The sequence below is a fragment of the Eretmochelys imbricata genome, chromosome 20, assembly GCF_965152235.1.
Source record: "Eretmochelys imbricata isolate rEreImb1 chromosome 20, rEreImb1.hap1, whole genome shotgun sequence".
NCBI classification, from domain to species: Eukaryota; Metazoa; Chordata; order Testudines; family Cheloniidae; genus Eretmochelys; species Eretmochelys imbricata.
Window position 1 is genome coordinate 4,266,214 of NC_135591.1, and position 22,659 is coordinate 4,288,872.

Sequence of the window (22,659 nt, forward strand, 5' to 3'; positions counted from 1 at the left end):
GACATCAGATTCCTGTCTTCCCATTGGATACATCTCTGGAATGTATGATAACCTTATACCATAAAGGTCATGTGACATCATACCCCAGGAGTCAGGAGTTAATTTAGCAGCAAATGCCAGTGTATTCTCCTAAATAGGGAAACGACAGGAGCAGATAGGGTTTCACCAAGCACTGTGTTTACGGGTTACCTCAGCAAAGCAAAACAGGCTGATCGCACTTCCAGCTTCTCCAGCTGAGTTGCTCATCCCTACCTTTGCCAAGCCAGCCTGGTTGGTGGGCCTCCCTTCTGCTATCATGTCACCACTGCACGGATCAGGGCTGGACGGTGAGTTTCAATGCCAGTGAGGATACTCTAAGCTTTCCGCTCAGTAGAATGATTGTGGAGCCTGCATTTCCCCTCACAACCCTGCCAATGCTCTAAGACCCTGACCTGGAAGAGCAGCAGCAGCTTCCTCTCATGGGCTGAGTACAGCTGGGGCTTAAATGATGGCTCTGATCTCCCCAAACTGATGTCACCGGTTCAGGATTGATTTCAGCTACTGACCAGCACCCATTACCCCATGGGGGAAGCATTATTAGCTAAATGAATTAATAATAAATGAGAAAACAACTATTCTAATTTATTCCTTTTTCTGGGCTGTCCAGTGTCACCTGCTTTCTCTGTGTTTGTCTTTTAGATTGCAAGCTCTTTGGGGTAGGGATTTTTGCTGTGTTTGTGTTTTGCACAGAGCCAAGCATGATGCTGTCCATGCTTAACCAGTAACTGATAATCAGTGAGCCAGTGCTTGATCCTGTGCACACAATCTGCATATAAAATATGTCCCCTGCCCCAAAGGGCTGACAACCTAATGTTCAGACAAACCGTGTGGTACGGACACATGAAATGCACTGGATGACAGCTCCAACTCATCACAGGGCAGATGTCATTGATAGGTCATCCCGCCAAGGCAGCTAAATAGAAGAGAGAAACAAAACAAAGTAACGTTTGAAAAAGGAAATTATAAAGGACTCTGATCTAGCTTTGTGTTTCTAGTGAGCCCATCAGTGGAGTATCTGGGCAATGCCTCCTCTCAAAGCTCCAGTTGCTTTGGGTATCTTTTACTCCTAGGCAGTGACCTGATTCAAGCACTGATGACTCTGAAGTGACAACAGGTCTGCTGCTAGGTCACGAGCCATCTCATCCACTCTATCCAATCTCCTCTCCTCAAGTCATTCCCAGTGCCTTACTTGGTCACAGCTGTAGATCGCAGAGTGCAGCTGGTCTCTGGCCTGACTGCTGATTCTGGTTACCCAATCCACTGCAGGTGCTTGGACCCAGGGGACAGCCTTACTCAAATGCTTGCCAGTTAGATTTTTCTGGCTTCCTGTCCCAGAGCTTGGCTTAACTCAGGGTAGGAAATCTCCAGCAAGTCCCAGGGCTGAAGCAGATAGAGCAGAGCTTTGAGACTTAAGGTTGCCTGAAGTCAGTCTTGTTGGGGCAAATCTCCCCAGTCATTCTCTAGAGCTAGCGTTAGGGAGAGAGACTGAGACAAGAGTGAGCAGTGTGGTGAGCCCAGCAACTGGGCAAGCACACCACAAATTCTAAGTGGCAAACTGCCCCTTTAATCAGCACAAAACTATTGTTATTGGCACTGAAATCTGCTGTTAAAAAAACACCCACACACTGTAATCAAAAACCCTGGAAGTGAGGCAAGATTGTAGTTTACCAGTCACTGAAACCATCACAAATCAGAGGAGAGTGGGGGAGTTTTTAGGGCAGAGAATCCTGTTCCCACAATGGACCCTGTATTTCACATGTGATTCTTGCCATGCTATCTGTTGCACCATACAGGTCCCCAGCATTGCGGTTGGTAATGCAGGTCTGCAAATTACAGTTTAGATTCTGTTCTTTAAAAAGTCTCCCAGTCCTAGGGTTTATCTGGGATTGCATTTGTCTGGGAACATGGGGCTTCCAACCTGCCCTTACAACCTCAGCATGGACTACAAAATGAAAGCACTTAGAGCAGAGGACTGGAAGTTTGCACTCAAGTTTCTAGTCCCAGCTGGCAATTACCATGGGTTTACACTTAGAGGCGAAGTCTGGTAGGCAGGATTCCTAAATCCTAATCCTGGCTCAATCACTGACCTGCTGTTTGGATTTAAGCAAGTCATCATCTATGCCTCAGTTTCCCCATCTGTAAAATTGAGAGAACAACAATTACCTATTTTCTAGGAGGTTGTGAGTCTTCCTTAACTGCTATTTAGAGAATGCTTAGAGATCCTTGCATGAAAAGGCAAAGTATTATTGTTATAAATCTACACTCCCTTCAACCAAACACCAGGCTATCAAAACTAAAGATGCTCCCTGTTTTTCCTCTGTTGTGAACTCAAGCACTTGGGAGTGACTAGACTATTTTTAATGAGAAGAAAATCTCAGTATTTTTCTTAGCTGCTATAGGCTTTTTCCCCCCGGCCCTCTTTCCAAGTGACATGAGTGTAGCAACTATTGTTTCCCTAGTATAATTCAGAACTGAATAAATATGCAGTTTAATCAATGACTAGGGAAACAGCATTGGGAAACTGTTTCTAACCCTGCGGATGTGGCAAGATCCACCTTTAAGGCAATAAAGTGATCAGTAATGTTAGGGTCACCTTCTGCCTCAGATATTCTTCCTCAAGTAGACTAATGATGGGCACATAGGGAGTTCAGTAACCAGAGTGTAAAAGTCCTTTTAATGAGAATGCAGAATTTTCGGGGGTCATACAAAAGTAACAACCCTCCTCTCACCTGGCCTGTTCCTGGCTTGTGCTGTGCAAACTGGGGCTATTTGAGGAAGAGAATTGGTGAGCCTTTTATCTTTGTTTGTCTTAATTTGAATATAGATTATCAGGTCACACATTAAGTGACTTCACTGAGTCCCCTCTTTATCCCATTGCTGCACAATAAAAATATGATTTGACACAACCAGACTTTGCTCAGGAGGGTTCAGAGACTGGATTAGTGGGGTGTCTGCAGATTAGGATTTAGGTTCAATGGTAGATTTGCATTTAAGGAGTGTCCCACAACTGGAATAGCAGGCGGTGCCGGGGGCAGGAGGGAAAGGTATTGCACAAAGTCTGCCCATGGTAACCCGGCCTGTGAACAGCATTTTCCATTTCACACTTTCAGGTGGCAGGAGCTATTCTAATAGGTTTCATATATATGACATTGGTATGAGAATCACAGTCAATCTGGTTAATCTCTCTGTTCTGACGGAGCCCTCTATATTTTGGATTTACTCTATAGAATAATTACATTTTAAAAACCTTCTCAGTCTTTTGGCTCTCTTATGAAACCACAAGGGGCCATTTGAGGCCACTTCCTTTACTATCTGTCCCCAGAAAAATCGCACTGAATCATGGAGGCTGGGAGGAGAAGGGCCCACTTCCCTTAGGATTCAGAGATAAAGATTTGAGCCCATATTCAGAGAGGTCATTAAGCAATTTGGACTCTGCCTTTTGTTTTGATTCCATGAGTTGGGATAAAGATCTTGGCGATGGAGCAGTTGTGTGCGCTACGCGAGGGTGGGGAGGGCGGCGGGGGAAGAAAGAAGCAGCTGGTCTGAATTTTCCCACTGTGAGGTGGGTTCACCAAAGGACTCATTTGTTTGTGTGGCCTTCAAATCCAGCGTCATTGTTATGCAACCAGACTGCCAGGAGAATGGCTTCCCTGTCAAGGAGGCTGGGATGGAAATTAGAGAAATGTACCTTCACAAGGCCCTTTCTTGGGTCTGATGCTGATACTTTTCACATGGACTAGCTCCTCACAGCCCTGACTTTGTGTTGATTGGTACCAATGAGCTCGTTATTGATTCTGGAGGAGAGATTGGGGATGTCGGTGTCAGTTCCACAAAAGGTATCACAGCCACAGAAGGAATTTGGGTTTGAAAAAAGAGCCAGACAGGAGGGGTGGCTTTGCATTTTGTATTTCCAGCAGCACTGGGATCTTGAATTCCTATAAAGGAAGCTAATTTAGCAATCAAGACAATGATTCCAAGTAGTTTACAAGTGAAAGGAGTGGAGCCTAGCCCTCATCATATGAGTCACTAGACATGTAGGGCCAGATTCATCGATATGTTAGGGCTACTTTATGCTGGTTTATTGGGTTTATGGATGCTTTGCATCACTGGAGCAATCTGGTCCCTAGTTCAGGTTGCAGTGGCTAACAGCTGCACCCAGCCTCCTCTCACCACACTCTTCCATAAGGGTTTTGTGACAGTTCCCGCAGGATTGGGAAAGGAAACACCGACAGCTTCAGCACTTCAAAGCCTGGGACACGGAATCAGTCAGAACTGTTCTGCCAGGAGAATGCTGCAGCTATTCCTGAAAAGTACAGCTGCTGCCTCTCGCTTTGCAGAGTCTAAGGAGCCAGAGCTGTGCCCTGGAGACAGCTGCTCTCACAAGCAGCCAGGCAGGCAGCCAGCCACATGGGAAGGAGGAAGGCTCCAGTGCAGATTTTGGTTTGTATTGATCCTGTTCTGGAGACCAGTCACACCACATCCAAATACCCAGGATGACAGCCAGAGTTTGAAGAGGAGATCCTGAGCCCCGAGAGCTCCCGTTTGGAGCTCTGTGCTGCAGTTCAGATGCACCCAAACTTTGCCCCAGAAGATGGGCCACTTTGGCAACCTGCTAGGAATATGAGCGTCACACCTACCTGGCATGCACTGGAATAATTGAGCACAGAGCAGGAGGGAGTGAAAGTGAGGAGACAATAGAAAAGTCAAGGAGAAAAGGCCCAAGGAGGGCAGCATGCCTCAGGCCCAGTAACATCCACTGGGGTTTTGCATCTCTAGCCCTACAGCATCCCTCTGTCCTCACACATGCAGCTTGCTGTCGTTCCTCCAGGCCTTGTGTCACTGTTTACAGGGATAAATGAATGTAATCCCCATGATCCATCAGGGAAGCAGGTTCACCACCTTCATTTTGCAGACAGGAAAAACTACAGAAAGAAGAAACGATTTGCCCAAGCTCACACAGGGGTGCCTGCTATTGAAGAGGTGGTTTCACAACGCAGACTGTCCCAAAGTGATGAGTTCCAGTTTTATCTCTAGCCCAGGGCAGGCAGAATAGATATGAACAGAAACAAGCGGGGGGAGTTCCTTGTTTTGATCTCATTCATCACATCCAGTGTCACTGAACATTTGGAACACGTGACCAGCAATTGAGTGTCCTGTGCTGATATGAGCTCAAAGTCTCATGTGGAAGCCACATAAGAATAACGGTAGCTGTTGCTTATTTTCATTGACTTAACCCTAATTAGATATAGACACAGAAGGAATGTCTTTTCAATCAATATCTGTTAGAGCACATAATAAAACTAAAGAGAGAAATGCCCTAGAAATTGACCTTTTTTAAAAGGAACACATGTTCTGAACCAATCCTATATTTAAACAAACGACACCCTCTTTTATCAAATACCCAAGGAAGGAACAGACCCAGGGAAGGAATACTGGTCTTTTGCACAGTTGAATGTCTTTAACTGGTCTTGTCAGTATTTGCTAATTTGGTAACAAACTGTTTGTGTTACCAGCTGTCCTCATTTTCCCAACGTGAAAGGGAGGGCAGCAAAGTTTCTCTTGGAGTTTTCAACAGCTTGCATTAAAATAAAAACACACAGACAATGTATTACCCGTTGCTGGCTTGGCGTGAAAAGGGCCCGTTACCAAATAGGCGTGGAGAGCATTCTTCTTACAACCAGGTCAAGCTGAGATGTCAGACAGCCACCCACACTCTGAGACTAGCTGATGCCACAAAGCAAAACCCACTAGCCCTATTCAGGGCAGAAACCAATGAAAATACACTAACAGTAAAAAAGCACGAAGTATAGAACTCCCAGATTTCTTTTCCTTTCACCTTCATTGTTCAGCTACATCCAGATGTTAGAGAACAATATAACGACTTGACGCACCAGGCTTCCCCATAAAATTGGTATCGACCTCTCTTAGGCCTGGTCTATGTAAGCGACCTTGCATCAACCTGCCTGTGGAAGCGTCTTCACTTAAATTTGGCTCCTGCCGATGTAAGTGCCTCTCTACACCGATTTAGTAACACCACCTCCCTGAGTGGCGTAGAGTCACGGTCGATGTAATTAGGTCGATGCAGTGTCACTGTAGATGCTGCATTGCTTACATCGACTGTTACTGGTATTCAAGAGCCATTCCACAATGCCCTGCACTGACATTACAAATGATACAAGCACTCCTGCTGAGTACGCGCACTGCCAGCAAAAGGGGCCAACTTGTGCCCACGCACAAGCAAGTTAATAACTGTGGTGGCTGGATGCCGACGTAAGTTAGGTCAACATAATTTTGTAGTGTAGAAATGGCCTTAGACACCTAGATTCTAATACCATTGAAAGTGAGCAGATTTACACATTGTATTTTGAAAATCTTTCCCTCCACTGGTTTTAGCCCACTGCTACGACTGACAGCACTTTGAGCAAAAGTGTGCTTGAGATGAACCCTTAGTACGACAAAGCTACTGATGGTTGATAAGTATTATTGGATGCCACACTGCATTCAAACCACTTTTCTGCATGTATCAGTAAACCGAGGGATGAGGCAGTCTGCATTCTTGATTCTGTAATTTGTCTGACAATCCCACATAAGAGAGAAGTTTATTGTTAGACTTACAGGGCTAGAGTTCCAAAATACTGAATGCTTTCTAAGAGTGTAACAGACACATGCATGCTCAGTGCAAACTACTGCATGGGGAATTAGCAGAGGTGCATAGCCTGCTGCCTTGTTCCTCTCCAGATGGGTGGATAGGGTCACTGGGAGCCACAGCTCCCATGGAAAGCCATTGTCTCCTGTGAATAAAAATGGCTAAAGATGAATAGAGGGTTGGGCAACCTTTCTTGCTCTCTCCTTTTGCCTGCTACATTCTCACTAACAAGCCATTCAAAACTTTCTGGCTTGTATTTCAGAGGTATGGCCAAATGTCCTCTGTGGATAACTTGCGAGTCATGGCAGAACTCAGGGGTTTTGGCAACCAACATATGTCATGAACTCTTTGTGGTCAAAGGCCTCTTTTGCATATTCAAGTGAAAATTTACAAATTCCCTGTCTGTCCACACTGGACGTTGCAATCACCTTCACACTGGTGGAAAAAGCAAAAGATGTTGTAGAATCCTGAATCTGATTGGTGTCATCTCTCTGCGAGTATCAGTAGAATAAGTGATGAGCTTTAAGAAGCCATCAGATATGGAAAAACATGTCATCCCTCCCCAACAGATCCCATTTACAAGAATCTAAAGGACTACTTTGTGTCACAGTCTGGGGAATCATTCTCTCAGATTATAATGGCTGCTTTAATTCAAAGTAGAAATTAAAGAGTTGGAATATATAGTCCACTAAAGCCACTTTGCACTTTTATGCAGTAAAAAATGGCCTCAAACTGGCCAGAGATTCCCATTCTTATAGCCACCTCCTACACCTTCCCACTTGGCACAAAAGGGGTGGAGGAGGGTTGTTCGGGAAGGGGGAGGGGAAGCGGCAGAGAGCACAGTTTGGACATAGCAGAGAATCAGGGCCTCTATCTCTTTCACCCCTTTTCTGTAAGGATAGGGTTTAGCAATGGAACTAAGGAATGTATGGATTCTATCAACTGGATTTTTAATAAACCCATCACCATATTCTCCAGATGCCATATACACAGATAAAAAGGCATCAATTTCCACCATGATCTTTGCCCCTCCATCACTGATCCAGCTTCTTTCACTAGTTTGTTTTCATTTTGTCTCCAGGAAAGATGCTGCTGAGCATTCCAAATACACCGTTAATGAGAAAGGACTGTGCAAAGGAATGCATCTTGCAAAGTCTCCTCAAAGTAGTAAGATTCTGGCTCATCATGGTCTCCAGCAGTAGAGAATTACAGCTGAGAGCCTGCCACTGAAAACACTTGACTCCCAAGAACTTTATTCTGAGATTCATTAGCTACAGCCACAGCTGTTGTGTTGGATCATTAAAGGAGAAGTAGTCTGTGCAATAGCAAGGCCCCAGACATTCACTCTACCTCTTAGTTTGGCCCACTAATTGTGGAAGGCGTTGGGAAGAGTTGCATGCTGGTAAATGGGTGTGAGTCAGAGTTACGTGTTAGTCAGACCAGTTTAGATTCACCCTCAGTTTGGCCCAGAGAATATGTGCTGAAAGAAAGAAGAATCTAAATGAGACGTCACCACTTTATATCACTTGTTTCCATTCTGAAAGACACACTCAGTGCTGCTATTCGGAAAATATTTCCCTCTCTTCCCCTTTGATTTTTTCTTTAAAAAAAACCCAAAAACCTGTCTGGTGCAGATTTCATTATTGGGTGACTATCAGGTCAGCGCATCAGAACCCATCCTCTGACACAAAACTGGACACACTCACTCGCCCATTATGGTCACCCTACACTCAAAAATATACAGTAAGACACTTCACACACACAGAAACCCCCACATCTGTCCAGGCATACACACACAAACACAAAATGAACACTGAGCAGTAATCTCTGCAGAAAGCTCTCAATTAACTGCATTTTTACTGTTGGCCATTAGCAACTGACTTGAAATAATATTATCTTTCATTGTTCGGGGGGGGGGGGAAAGAATCTGGAAAAAATCTTTAAACAATCATCTTATTTACTTATGTAACGATCGGAGGTCTCACTATTCGGAGACCTCTCAAAGCAGGAATTCTGCACACTTAAGATGTTGTTTACATTCAGTCTGTGTTTTGAATTCGTTGCCCCTTCGTGGCCCCCACTATAATCTCTGAGGTTATTTCCTATTGCTGTCACATTGGCTATGCATTCCTGGGCGTTGAGCAATAGCTTTCCCCCATAGGCAGATGTTATGGAGTTGGAGCAGATTGCTAAATGCTATGGACTTACAGCTCATTGCGCAGGTCAAAATGGAAAAATACCATTACACTTCCGATTATACCTTGAGCCTAAATGAGCTTCATTGATAATTCTGAGTTACTATCTACAGAAATCACAACTTTTTCTGGTGTCTCAAAATTGCAACTAACACGGAGATCATACAAATAATCCTTTGTGCTGATACAGAAACTATTACTGGGAGTTTAATGGCTTTTCATTATGTGCTTGTTATATTTCTATCATAGTAGATTTATATCAGAACCTATGTCAAAATGGCCCAGCCCTAAGAAATTGGAAGGAACTTGCTGGAATTCCAGAACATATTGTGCTATATTGACTGGTCCTGGGTGTGTAGAAATATGTAGAAAAAGTAGAAAACTGAAAGAAGCCCATTTTATATTGGTCGGTAGGGGCATATGTTGGGAAAGAAGGCATTAAACTAATTCTTTTGGGGCCATATGAGGAGTTTTAACTTTGGGATTAGAAACTGATTATGAGTTTTGATATGATTATTACTGGGGTTCTGCCCAGGAGGCAACAAGCTCATGTTGGCCTCAGTGATTTAAACTCAATATTCACCTCCAGAATCATTATACAATTAGTACACAGCATCAGTTCTAGTGTGTGTGTCATACTGTAGAATTAAGTATCCACACACAGTACAATCCATCAAGAAACAAATAATTTATTTCTCTTGCTCCAACTGCCATTTTGGAGAGAATCTAGGATTATTCCAAGACACAAATAATTAACTTGGAATTTAACTGGGATCTTCGCTGGTGAAAATTTAGTACTGCCTCACATAAATCTATATACTCTGAGTAGCAAGAATAGCCTGAAGAGGACTCTGGATGTTTTTCTGGTTTCAAACCATGGCTATTCTCTGCTGAGATTAACTGGACATGGGAATGAGACGGCAAGAAAATGGCCTATTCTTTGTTTTTTGTCCTGTAGTTCCTATCTGCAGGATTGTAAATGTGGCAATCCTTGTTTCTACTGCTGCTCTGTCGATGAACCTCTATGAGGACTGGCTCCTTTCTCACCTGCAAGATGACTGGAAACAGCAGCGAAATCCTTCTTCCTTAGCACTGTGGCAAATTGCTAGCACAACTATGATGGGTCTCGCTCTCTCTCTTCTTGGGGGCGAAGGTTCAGGGCACTGTTTCTTGCCCCTGAACTGGGGTATTAACTGCCCCACTAGTGTACTGGAGGAGGGGAGGGGAGAAGGAGGGATCCAAGCCCGCCCTCTACTCTGGGTCCCAGTCCAGGGGCCCTAGGGATAGCGGTAACCCCCTGGGCTACTTCCCTCTCCTGCCCTTCAGCTTGTGGGGCTTCCTGCCCTCCCTCTGCACAAACCAGGTGTCCCTTTACCTAGGGTCTTAGTTTTCTTAGCCCACCGTAGCACTTCTCCAAACTCTCTTCTGCTTCCCTCCAAACTGCTCTCTGCTCCAACACCAAACCATTCTGCTTCAACTCCTCCTGTCTGATTGAAGCAGGGGGGTTTTATCAGGTGAGTGGCTTCAGGTGTTTTAATTAATCTATAGCAAATTTTCTTCCCTCTACAGGGAATAAGGCTCCCTTCTAACACTCTTCTGCTGCCCTCTGGCCATGCTGTATCACAGCACCTATTAAGTTCTATACATTGTCTGCATTTACAAACACATCCTGTGAGTTAGGTAAATATTATCCTCCTTTTGCAGATGGTTAAACTGAGGCAAAAAGTGGCTTATCCAAGGCCACTGAGGAAAAACAGTGCCAGGGCAGGATTAGAAATGTAGAGTTCCCGAGTCCCAATCCTATGCTCAGCCCACAGTATCTCTCGCCTACCTTTTGGACGGATCCTTGGTATCTGCTTTGTACTTATGAGATTTCAGTCATAATGGCCAGGGAGTTGCCTCACCACTTTCTGACTCAAAGGCTGTGGAGGAAGAGCTGGCTAGCCACTTAAATACATTTGCCTTCCTCATTTCCCTTCCAGTCTGGGGAACTCCCTGATTCTGGCAATGTGTTTATATGCATTTGGATCACCCTAAGTATGGCAATTATAATGAATTGTAAATTTAAAGTAGGGGAGTTCTTCTGAAATGTTTAACATTTAATTGCTTCACTGTGGCTTTGCTGTGTGACTGTCTGCATTAACAAATCCAAGTGCCTCTCATATGCTTTTTGACACGGAGTCCTATCTCCGTATTGTATGAATGAGGCACATCCTTTAGCCTTCTCCATCCAAAAAACTGGACTGTCTTGATTCTTAAGGAATCTGCTGATCTTTTTGGAAGAGGAGGATTATAGAAGAATCTATCCAGGGAAGTCCTAGAGATGCCCAGGGTGTGATTTTAAATGTTGCAAGTGCTGCATAAGGAAATGAGATCTACGTTCCCCACCCACGCTGCTTCTTGGTCTGCTTCAGCAAAGTTGGCCATCCCCATGTGGATAATATTCCATGTGGAAATTGATCCTTCTCTTTACATAATAATCCTTCTTTGCAGCCAAGGCCTGCCCTGTCCTACCTTGTTGCTTTCCCCTGAGTCTTCTCCTATGTTCCTGGCTTCACACTCTCTGAGTTTGCAGGCCTCCCAATTTCCTGCTTTCAGGGAGTGACTGCAGCCTACTTCCCTGAAGCCCCCTTCTGTTGCCAGCTACCTGGCTTTATACAGGACTCAACAGTTCCTGTCCAGCTGAGCCTGCTTCCAATTAGTTCCTTGCTCCCTGGCTCTTCCTCCAGGTGCACGCTGTGGAGTTAGTTGGCCTGCCGGGCCATCTTAACCCCTTCCAGTCCTATGTGGGGTAGACACTCCATCACAGTTAGTTAAAAGAGTCATCCAAATTATTCTTACATGTTGATGCAGTGTCAATCTACCAAAAGCAGGACAGCTCAACACCGTGGAGATGTACAGAAGTAACAAATGGATTTAGGGGCATAGGCCCCATTGAAATCTCTCTCCCTTTTCTTCCTACATTCTCTCTCTCTCTCTTTCTAAATATATTTCCTATTAATGCAACATCCTAAAACCTAGTTCTTAGACTCAAATCTATGGCAGAAGATATGGCCTGCAACCACACTATCTTGGCCTTGTCAGATATCACCATTAGCCATACCATATGATCTCGTCTGATATCAGAAGTTAAGTAGCATTGGATGAGACTTCCAAGGAACACTCCAGAGTCTCAGAAAGTGGTATTGGTAACTTAGGCCTGGTCTACACTACACAGGGTTGACATCAACTACCTTGTATCGAAATGTGGAAGTGTTCTCACTTAAATTTGTCTTCTGCTGATGTAAGTGCTTCTCTACGCCAATTAAGACCACGTCTACGCGTACAGCGCTGCAGCTTGTGTGGTGAAGATGGTCTATGCTGACAGGAGAGAGCTCTCCTGTTGGCATAAAAAGACCATCCCTGCGAGCGGCATAAGCTATGTCACAACACAGCACTGTGTATACTAGCGCTTATGTCAATGTAACTTATGTCGCTCCGGGGGTGGAATATTTACACCGCAAGAGACAAAAGTTTTGCCAACATAGGCAGTAGTGTAAATGTAGCCCCAGTAAAAGCACCGCATCAACACAGCATCAGTGCAGACACTGCATTGCTTATGTCAATTGTTACAAGCTTTCAGGAGCTGTCCCCCAATGCCCCACACTGACAATACAATTGATACAAGAACTCCTGGTGAGGACATGCACCGCTGACACAAGGAGCCAAGAGTACATGCACACAAGCGATTTGATAACTGCGCTGGCTGACATAAGTTAGGTCAACACAATTGTGTAGTGTATACATGGCCTCAGTAGACGCACTTCCCTCTGACTCAGAAGCTGCTGAAAGGATTGCTGCACATTTAAGGCCAGATTCAGACTTGCAGGCACAGGGTGGTACAAACTTCATCCCCTGCCTCCACAGGAACATCCTTGCTAGAAGGGATCCACCTGTGTGAATCACAAATAGCTGTACCCTCATTGTCTTTCTTCAGGTCGGTTTGGCTGAGGAAGGGCAGCATTAAAATCCCTGGAGGTTGTCTGGGAAAAGCCCTGAATAAGGGCATCTCCAAGCTGGCCTACTCCCATCCTTTATCTCTACTGGCAAGCACTACAAACTTGATAGGCTGCACTGTACAGTTCCAGCCCAATCCTCACAGGCAGCTTGCACCATTGAGCCCCCATTTCCAGCAGACTCTCTGTGGCCAGAGGCCAATGAATGAATCTTGCCCTTGGTCTGTAAAGTACACTGTGATGAAGAAAGCCAAGATATTATTATTGATCACCTCTTAAATCACTCTGCTATCAGAGTGTAGATAGCGAGCTGGAGTGCTAATTAATGTCATGCTGTTGAAGTTAGCTCAGATTTGCAGGGTAAATTTATGTATTTATTTCTTCTACTTTTAAAGATACAATTATAGGGCCCCATCCAGAGCTAATTAGGCCTTTTAGTAATTCAGTGGCTAAAGTCCGTAAAATACACTGCATGGAACCGTGGCCCTCTCCATTTAATCAACTAGTCATAAGGACTTAGTCCATACTGAGTTGCATCAGGAGAAGGGGGGAAGGAATATGCAATGAATAAAATCCTTCTGCTTTCCCTAGGTACTTAACGTGGCCAGGGCTGGGAAATCCCTGTGTAACCTTTTCACTCTGATTTATTGAATCAGTTAACGTAAACCAGTGAGCCGTTGTAAGTTGGAGTGTCTCGCCTGGAGGTTCTAAAAACAATGGACCAGTTCCTGGCCTTTGGCTCACTCCCTTTGTGCCACTCCACTAAACTACCAAAGAGATTAAAATGACCCTGTGAGGTAAAGGGTTCTGTATATCCAGTCACAAAAGACATTTCAAATTTGAAAATGAAATATATAACGTGTTAAAAGTATTAGAAAGACTGCATGTTTCCAATTCCTAGAACTGATGATTTTTTATTATATTAACCTCAAATAATCATGTTCTGAATAATACAGACTGACAGTTATAAGGGGTGGTGGTGAGAGAAATGTGCAGAGACTTTTATAGTCTGCAGCATCTTAATAATTTTCTTGGCATGATAAAAATACTCACCATTGGATCTTAGACTACCTGGCACCATAATCCTGCCAGTATAGCAGGACTGTATAATGGAATTTATTGGTTGTACACTTTCCATAAAACCCCACCTTTTAGTTATCAGCTTATCTAAAATGGCGATGGCATTCCTTGAAAAGAAAATGTCACCTTTTCTTCTCCCCTTTAATTTGGTCTCATTGGACTCTCCCTCTCAAACTGATTTGCAGCCATGCTAGACACACAATCTTGTAAGATATCCAATCATATAGGGCACACAGCCATGTAGGATAGCCCCATAATGCCACAATTTCACAAAAGTAAGTTATGTAAAATACACGACAATGTAAGATTCTCAAAGCCTTTCAGGAAGTATCTCCATGCATAGAATCAAGGGTATTACCCATATGTAACTTCTGCAGGACAACTATCTATGTTTTAGGTTCCATGAAGGGGTAAGCACTATACAGTATATTATGAATGTTTCCTTCTATTTCACCTGCTTTTGATATGCATTGAAATATCATACTATCTACTATAAGAATAAACTTTACTTGCATGTTTAAGGGAAAAACGAGGTAACCTAGGACACAAATTATTAAATGAAATTTGCGTTACACCCCCAATCAGGCTGATGCCCTCATTGTTTTGGGCACTGTAAAAACACTGAATAAGAGAAAGTCTCCTGCTCCCATTATATGCAAATCTACATAGATTTACCGCCCCCCTAGGTCTGGTAACCTACATCGCTCATGAATAACCACTATTCTGTAAGATATGGTAAAACACAGACCTATGATAACATGTTCTGGCCACATTTGGATCATAACTGGAATTTTTGCATATTCTCCATCACGAATATATATGCTTGAATATATCATGCACAAGGAGCTTGTGCAGGATAGTGCTGGAAGCAGGAAGAGGAAGCTGAGATGTAATATTAGAAGAGGCAATGGAGATGCTCTCTCAGCTCTAGATCTTGCAGTTTAGTTTGGCAATCTTTCAACACATTCATTACAGGAAAAGTCTGTATTAATGCATTAAACTCTTCTCAACTGGACAATCCTCCTGACCAGCACCACAGACATTCCAGTGAGTGGCTGGCACTGGGGTTAAGGCACTGGACTGGAACCTAAAGTGATGGTTCAGACTTTTGGTATGACCTTGGGCAAGTCACTTATTCTCTCCATACCTCACTTCCCCCAGTTGTAAAATGGGGATAATAAAACTTAATCCCAGGGGCGTTGAAAGGTGTTAAATGTATTAATGTTTGTGAGGCACAGATACAAATGTGATAAGGCCTGTATAGGAAACATAGACTAATTACTTGCATTTCACCAAAACCATCAATGGAAAATAGAATTAAAACATGATCTGAATTCTTCAGACAACAGGGAACACACACTTCTTCATCCAAGAAACTGACCTGTCCTCATTCATAAGGAATCTGCTGATCTTTTTGGATTATATTATATTATTATAATTTTTTATTCTATAGAAGAATCTGTCTGGAACAGTCCTAGTCCAAGAGAGTGGTGTCCAGGATGTGATTTGAAACACCATGCAGAAGAAATGGTGTGACTGCTGCACAAGAAAGGGACTGTAACTCCGACCAGCTATGTAAGCACACGGTGATGCCACACCGTGGTCAGCCAAATGCACCTATTCAATTCCTCTCTTCTTTCACCGATAAGAATGACCTGGTTGTCTTGTGAAAAACTGCTGGTATAATTTGGTGTCTTCAATGACCTTGAAACGACTGGAGACAAAGATAAGAGGAGGTTGATGTTTGAGGCTGTTCTGAGTGAGGGATCCAGCAGGGGAAAAGGCTCAGGACTGGGATTGGGAGAAAGGGAATATCATTTCTGATATTCACCGACATTCCCCTTCGCTCAATTTCATCTCATCTCCCTTCCCCCAGTGAAAATCAGTCCTTCCCCTCCGTGGGGTTTACCCCTTTCTCACGCTCAGCCCATTGTCTCCCCTCTACTCCTTGCAGGGTTCTTGTGAGCTCTCCTGCCAACCTGGTGCCATTCCCTTCCCTGCCCCGCTTCCTTGACACCAGTTTGGTAATGTGCTGCGGCTGCGGCCTGTCACACCGACCAGCAGTGTCTCATTGCTTTTCCTCTGTTATTGCTATATTTTCAGGGCTCTGTATGAAACCAGGAGACAGATACGTACTAGGCTTGCTGTGATTATTCTATCCAAGGACTACACAGTATTCAGTTAAAAGAATTACTGCTATGCAGGAAGGAAGGCCAGTATCCCATAGTATCCCATAGTTGGGTGCAGGTATGCATCTGCAACGCAGGAGAGGGATTTTTAATCGTTCATTCAAACTAAGATCTCTGAGTTTCTTGCTGGTTACCACTACACTGCTGAGATGGGACATCAGTTGAAAAACAGGCAGGTAGTGTTAGAGAGAGAGATTCCAAAAGAGCTTTGATATTGGTTTAGTATTAGAAAAATTCTTCCGCACAAATCTGCTCCCTGCATATCTCCTGAGTCCTATCCGCTTAATTTATTCACAAAAGCAAAATTTCTGTTCTCACCATTGCTTCAATGCCAATAAAGATGTGAAGGAGCGAACTGAAGTCTGTTGTGTCCCTCCTTGTTTTCAAATACATTGTCAGCTAAGCTCAGATCCAAGAATCTTTACTGTTGGAGATGATGTAGGAAGTAGGTACAGCACAGCTTGATTTTCTGAGATGAGGCTGAGCTTGCAACTCCAGCTGGAAGATTTTGATTTATAAATGGTGCAGCCTACTTATCTGAAAATCACTGAGGGGGAAAGATATGGAACAGCGGCATACCATTTTTAGAGTCACTTCTGTAAGCTTGGCAGCAATATTTGTAAAACTCAACCACAAACTACAGGTGAAAATAAAGTGTCTGCACTTTGGGAAAATAATGCATTTGTAGTGCTATTCAGTGTGCTGCTGTGGTGAGTGGATGAACTGATCACATGGAGTGGGGTTACTCACCTCTCTTGTTCCACGCCCACTTTCTAATTCCTCATTCACACAGAAGCACCAGGCTGGCTGACTGAAACAAGCTGGATCATCTGAAAGCAACAAGCGGCAAGTTGGATTCATTCACCCACCCGGTCCCTCTTTTTAAAACCAATAACCATGTGAAGCGTGACTTGATTACAGTGATGCAAGCCCCCATCTGCCATGCCCCTTTCAGAATGGCACAGAATGGGATGGATGGTCCTGAGGCTCTCTCTCTCTTTGTACCTCTGGGACATGCACTGTAATTGAGATCACAGCTCCTACTGAATTATTCACGGCAGCTTTGAGTGTCAGTTTTATTATATACATGCAGATTACTCCAGCATGCTTTCCCCTGCAGGGGAAGGATCGATAGTGGAGTTCTCTACTCCTGACTTTTCTGCCTGCATTTGTTCCTATTTTCCCCTCCTCCCTATACCCAGACCTTGTTCCAAGTCCACCCTGTACTCATGATACCTAACACCTTGCTCCAGCCAGTGCCATACTCGGTTTTCATTTCAGCAGGGTGCTAACACTTTGAATTCACTAGACTGTGTCCACTGTCTCTATGCAAAGCATCTGCTTGCCCAGCACTTCAAAGCCCCCAACTCTCTCTGACCCAGGGTTTCTTGCTGCCCTTTAAGATCACTTCAGTTTAGCCATTAAGTCTCTGATCCTTGGGTCCCACTGCTCTCCCTTCCCAATGTAATAAATATACAATATAACCTCTCTACTTCATAGGTCAGGCTACTGCAGATTAGTTCACATGTCCATTAAAGCCCATAGGGTCCCCTCCCATTGCCTCACTTCACTGGAGCGCAAGGATTCCTTGTATCTCCAGAGCAGTTATAGAGAACATATCCTAGTCTGTAATAAAGTGGCAATGGTAATGTACATTAAAGAATAATGAAATGCAGTGATATTTCAGGCCTGACAGTCCTATTTCTGGCAGTCTCCGAATTAATGTGCTAGGCTTTGTGCTGCAGCTGCTACGAGGAACCTTCAGAGTCTTTCTAAATACATGAATAGAGCTTCCAGCTCTTCAGCTCAGATCACTGCGGCTATTTATCCTGCCTTTGCTTTCACTGTACCTTTTTTTAATTTGGAATTTTAGAGTCTTTAGAGTAAGGAAATGCAGTAGCAAGTGCAATGCATACCAAATAGTTTTTAGGAACAGGAGAGGGACCAAGTTCTTATATTCCACTTGAGTTCCGGGCACCAGAAACCTCTCAAATCCTCATATAAATCTGGGAGTTCCCCTCCAAAGTCTCATTTCAGCTGCAAAAGCCAGCATGTGGTTCCTCTCCACCTCCCAACCTGTCTCTCTAGAGGCAGGCCTGAGAGGTTAAGGGCCACAGATTCCTAGCTGGTGTAAACCAGCATAGCTCCACAGATTTCAATGGAGTTTTGACAGTCTACACCAGCTGACGATGTGGCCCAAAAATCTACTGTACAATTTGTATTTGGAAAACAGTTCTGAATCCAATCCAGATTGAACTAATGTAGACAAGCAATACACATTATGCACAAAGCCATAGGCAGGACCCATCAGGGGCTGTAGTGTTGAAGTAGGTATGGCATGCACTACAAAACATTTCACCATATTGCAAAGAGGTATAGAATATCACTGGGCCCCATGCCATCCCAGAACTGTACATTGGCCAATTGCATAATGGGGGTTTCCCATTCTCCTCTGAAGCATCAGGTATTAGCCACTGCCGGAGACAAGAGGCCAGTCTTGATAGGCTAATGGTCTGATGGAGTATGGCAAATCCTACATTCCAAGACAAAAAACATGAAAGGGACCTAACTTGCACGAACACAGTATGAGTTAGCCTATCCTCTATCCTTCCCTGTCTGCCCTCAGTGATTTCACTAACCTCTCATCTGTTGCCAGGCAGTTTTAGCACTTTGTAACCCCAGAGGCTTCTGTCATAGTGTGAGGAGAACACAGACCACAATTCAAACCTTTATGGGGCATCAAATAAGATAGGTAACACCAGTGACCCCCTGCCCTTGTGACCCGCAACTCCTCCTGGCCTCCAAGGGGCCTGAAAGAAATATCATTACAATAGAGGTGAGATAAAATTAGCCGAGATCCATTTCCAAGTCACATTTGCTGCCCTAATGGTAAAGGCTGCCACATTTCACACAATGGTGCCTCATTCCAATAACTATAGCACCACAGATTTCCAAAATATCAATGCAAAGGAAGAGAGATTTGCTTGCACCGGACTCAGGCCCAGAGAATTTGAGCTTATCATTAACATCCCAGTCCAATACTTAGTACTTATCCCTGGCTTTGGTCTGTGTCTAATCAGGGGGCTCTGTTTTGAGAATCTGTCGCTGCCTTGTGTCTCTCCACTTCTAGAAATGGCCACGTTTTCTGATGCAAATATTTAGTAAAGAAAGGCAAGAGACTCAGGGCTAAAATATACTCTCAGCTAGACTGAATTCCCACTGAAGCCAATGAGGGTTGCACACATGTATCTGAGATCTGACAAAAAAAGGGAGGGACAGGTAGATGTTTGCATGGAACTTGCAAAACTTTAATGGAAGAGTAGATTTGGAATCTCCTTCAAATCCCCAATACTTTGCATTTTTTGCAAAGAAACTCTGAACAATTAAGACCGAAGAATCACAACAGCTTCCTTTTTTCCAGCTGAAACTTTGTTTTACCAATGACTCATTATTATATTTATACCTTCTCAGAGAACATTTAAAGTTGTGTTTTGTCATCTCCTTATCTTATCCCTCAGCAGACAGTAAGAAGCTGTATTTATCCCCAGGAGTGGATGATACTAATAGAATCCCTCTCTGTAAAATTGTTTTCCATTTAAGCCTTGTCAGGCACCAATATACATTTATTCATGTGCAGCTTCTGTTTCAACATGTTTTATGAAAAGTATTTCCACCATAACTTGTGGTTTGAAGCTGTTCAAATAGCTGATGACATGCCTAGTACAGATGGAGAGGCTGATGATGGCTGAAAGCAGCAGTTACTTTTGTAAAAGTAATTGCTGGAAAGGTAGAGCCATCATGCCTGGAAGACTGGTGAGTTCTTGTGTTCCTATTGCTGCCATCCTCATCCTGTTCCTTCCACACCCAATTACATTTTGCCCTGTTGAAAATTGTAAGCTGGGAGGGGCAAGGACTGTATTTTATTTTACATTTGTACATCATCCAACACAATAGTAACAATAAGCCTTAGCTCTCATCTAGTGCTTATCATCCATAGATCTCAAAGCACTTTACAAAGGAGGTCAGTATCATTGCTCCAATAAGGTCCCCATTGTGACGGGGTGCAACTATAGTTCTGTTAATACTAATGTTGATGATGTGTAATATAATCTAGGATGGAATGAGCTGATCCTAGCACATCCAGTCTTTAATTTCACTTGTGACATATTTATCAGAGATAAAATGTTTATCTGAGTCCTTTCTTGCCCAACTCCATCTCTCCTTATTGCCTTATTGCTTTAAGAAAAGCGTTATAAAAGAACAAGGTATTATATTATCAAAGATTGAATTTCCCCCTTTTCCCATAAGAAGGAGAGGCCAGGATTACAAGGTAGAATATGACCATAATGTGGTTTGAGATTTTCAAAACAGTGCAGGAGATTTAGATACCCATCCTCCATTAAAATTATTGCACCTCTGACCATTTAAAAGGAGGCAGGAAGTCTAGAGAGCATATGGCAGTGGGGGTGATCACAATGAGATCCTTGCTTAAAGATCCCATAAGAGGATGTGTACCTGGGGTCAGGGAGTACTTATCGCAGTGTTTCTGTGAACTATAAAGAGAGTGACAAAATGAAACAACATTCTAGGAGAGACCAAGCCTACTAAAAAGTACTGAAATCACACAGAGTGATTGGCAGACACAGTAAGGGACAGATATAAACAGAGAGCGAAAAACCTGGTCTTTATGACAGACTGCTGTACTAACTTGAACCATCCCCCACCTTCCCCACACAGGGAAAGGGAGAGCCTGAAGGGCAGTGACCAAATGTTACATATTCTCCCCAAGCATCACGACACTGATCACAAAAAGGTTTATAGTTCCTTTGGGAGCCTTTTTATTCTTTTCTTCAATGCCAGCAGAGGAAAGTCAAATTTAAACACACACATACCACAAAATTATTAACCACAGGGAAGTCAGAGTCCCTGCTCTTCCTCCGCTTTCCGCTGCTGCATGAGTTTGGACCTAGCTGTTGCCACACTCATGATGCTTGTCTTATAACTGCTTCTCCAAGATATATTTAGAGTGTATGAAGCCCGGTTCTGGACCGCTATGTGTCCTGTTCACCTGTCCCATTCATGTAATTGGCAACCGGCCGTTTCCTTTCAGCTTGAGAAAGTCCTAATAGAAAGAAGTAAGAGACACTTTCTTTTGCATTTCTATTGGTAGGGTCATCACTTTGTCACTCGGTCGGATCACTAATTTTGTCTCATAATGAGCCATAACAGTGAAATGCATCCACAAGGATGAATAACCAGCTGCTGACTGAATATTTAAAGTGACATGCAATTATTTTCATCTGAGAAACTACTAGCACTTCACATAATGGATTTTCAAAGCCTTATGTAGCCTAAGGTCACACTGAACAGCTGACCCACTCTGAACCTTAATGCCTAGTGAACTTGCTGCTACTTTGTTTGCAAGTCAAATGCAACATGCCATGAACAACCAACCTAATTTAGTACCAAGTTTGGACGTGGACACAGCCTGAAATCCAAACCCCAGAAGTTGATGTGAAACAATGGCAGCATTCAATTTTTCTTAGTTTCATTGAGAGACCTAAGAGTGGCACTGTGACTTGGGTAGCTAACCCAAACACAGGGTTGCCAAGCTGCCCATCCAGCTGTGGTAAGAGCTGGCATTCTATTAACTACATCACTAACCAATCTATGTGGTGTGACAGAGTCAGGCCAGATGGCTACAAGAGAGTGGTAAAAGGTAGATACATTAGTTCCAGGTTAAGCAGGTCCCTTTTCCCTAGGTAAGATAACAGAGACTACTCCAGAACACTCAGGAACTTTCTAGAACTAATTAAGGCAGGCAGGCAGGCTAATTAGGACACCTGTAGACAATTGGGAAGCTGCTAGAATTAATTAAGGCTAATCAGGACACCTGGTTTAAAAAGGCTGTCACTCCAGTTAGTGAGGTATGTGTGTGTGTAAAGAGCTGGGAGTGAGAGGATGTGCTGCTGGAGGACTGAGGAGTACAAGTGTTAACAGACATCAGGAGGAAGGTCCCGTGGTGAGGACAAAGAAGGTGTTGGGAGGAGGCCAAGGGGAAGTAGCCCAGGGAATTGTAGCTGTGACACAGCTGTTCCAGGAGGCACTCTAGACAGCTGCAGTCCACAGGGCCCTGGGCTGGAACCCAGGGTAGAGGGTGGCCCTGGGTTCCCCCCAAATCTCCCAACTCCTGACCCAACACAGGAGCTTCCACCAGAGGTGAAGGGCTCTGAGCTGGTCCCCAACTCACATGGTGAATCAGAAAAAACTGCAGGGATTGTTCTTACTCTTTTTGCCCATGCTGGCCAGTGATGAGGTTATCTGAGTGAACGGCAGATTTGAGCCATGAAAGTGGCCAAACTGAGGGCTGCCGTGAATCTCTGAGGCGAGCAAAATCCACCAATAAGTGCAGGACCCACCAAGGTAGGGGAGGAACTTTGTCTCAGCGGGTAACACCCTGGCCAGACTGGAATGTCAATCCCAGATACACCATCTCCAAAAAGAACGAGCGTCAG

At 43.9% G+C, this 22,659-nt stretch overlaps 1 protein-coding gene across 1 annotated transcript in view; it reads right to left on the reverse strand.

Annotated features, from left to right (window-relative positions):
- Positions 1–21,062: 21,062 nt before the first annotated feature.
- The window catches only part of SLC11A2 (solute carrier family 11 member 2), a 73,232-nt gene continuing 71,635 nt past the window's right edge, over positions 21,063–22,659 (reverse strand). Inside the window, exon 18 of the transcript XR_013348494.1 lies at positions 21,063–21,266. The gene's annotated coding sequence lies outside the window, so the exon portion shown is untranslated. The remainder of the gene's footprint in view (positions 21,267–22,659) is intronic.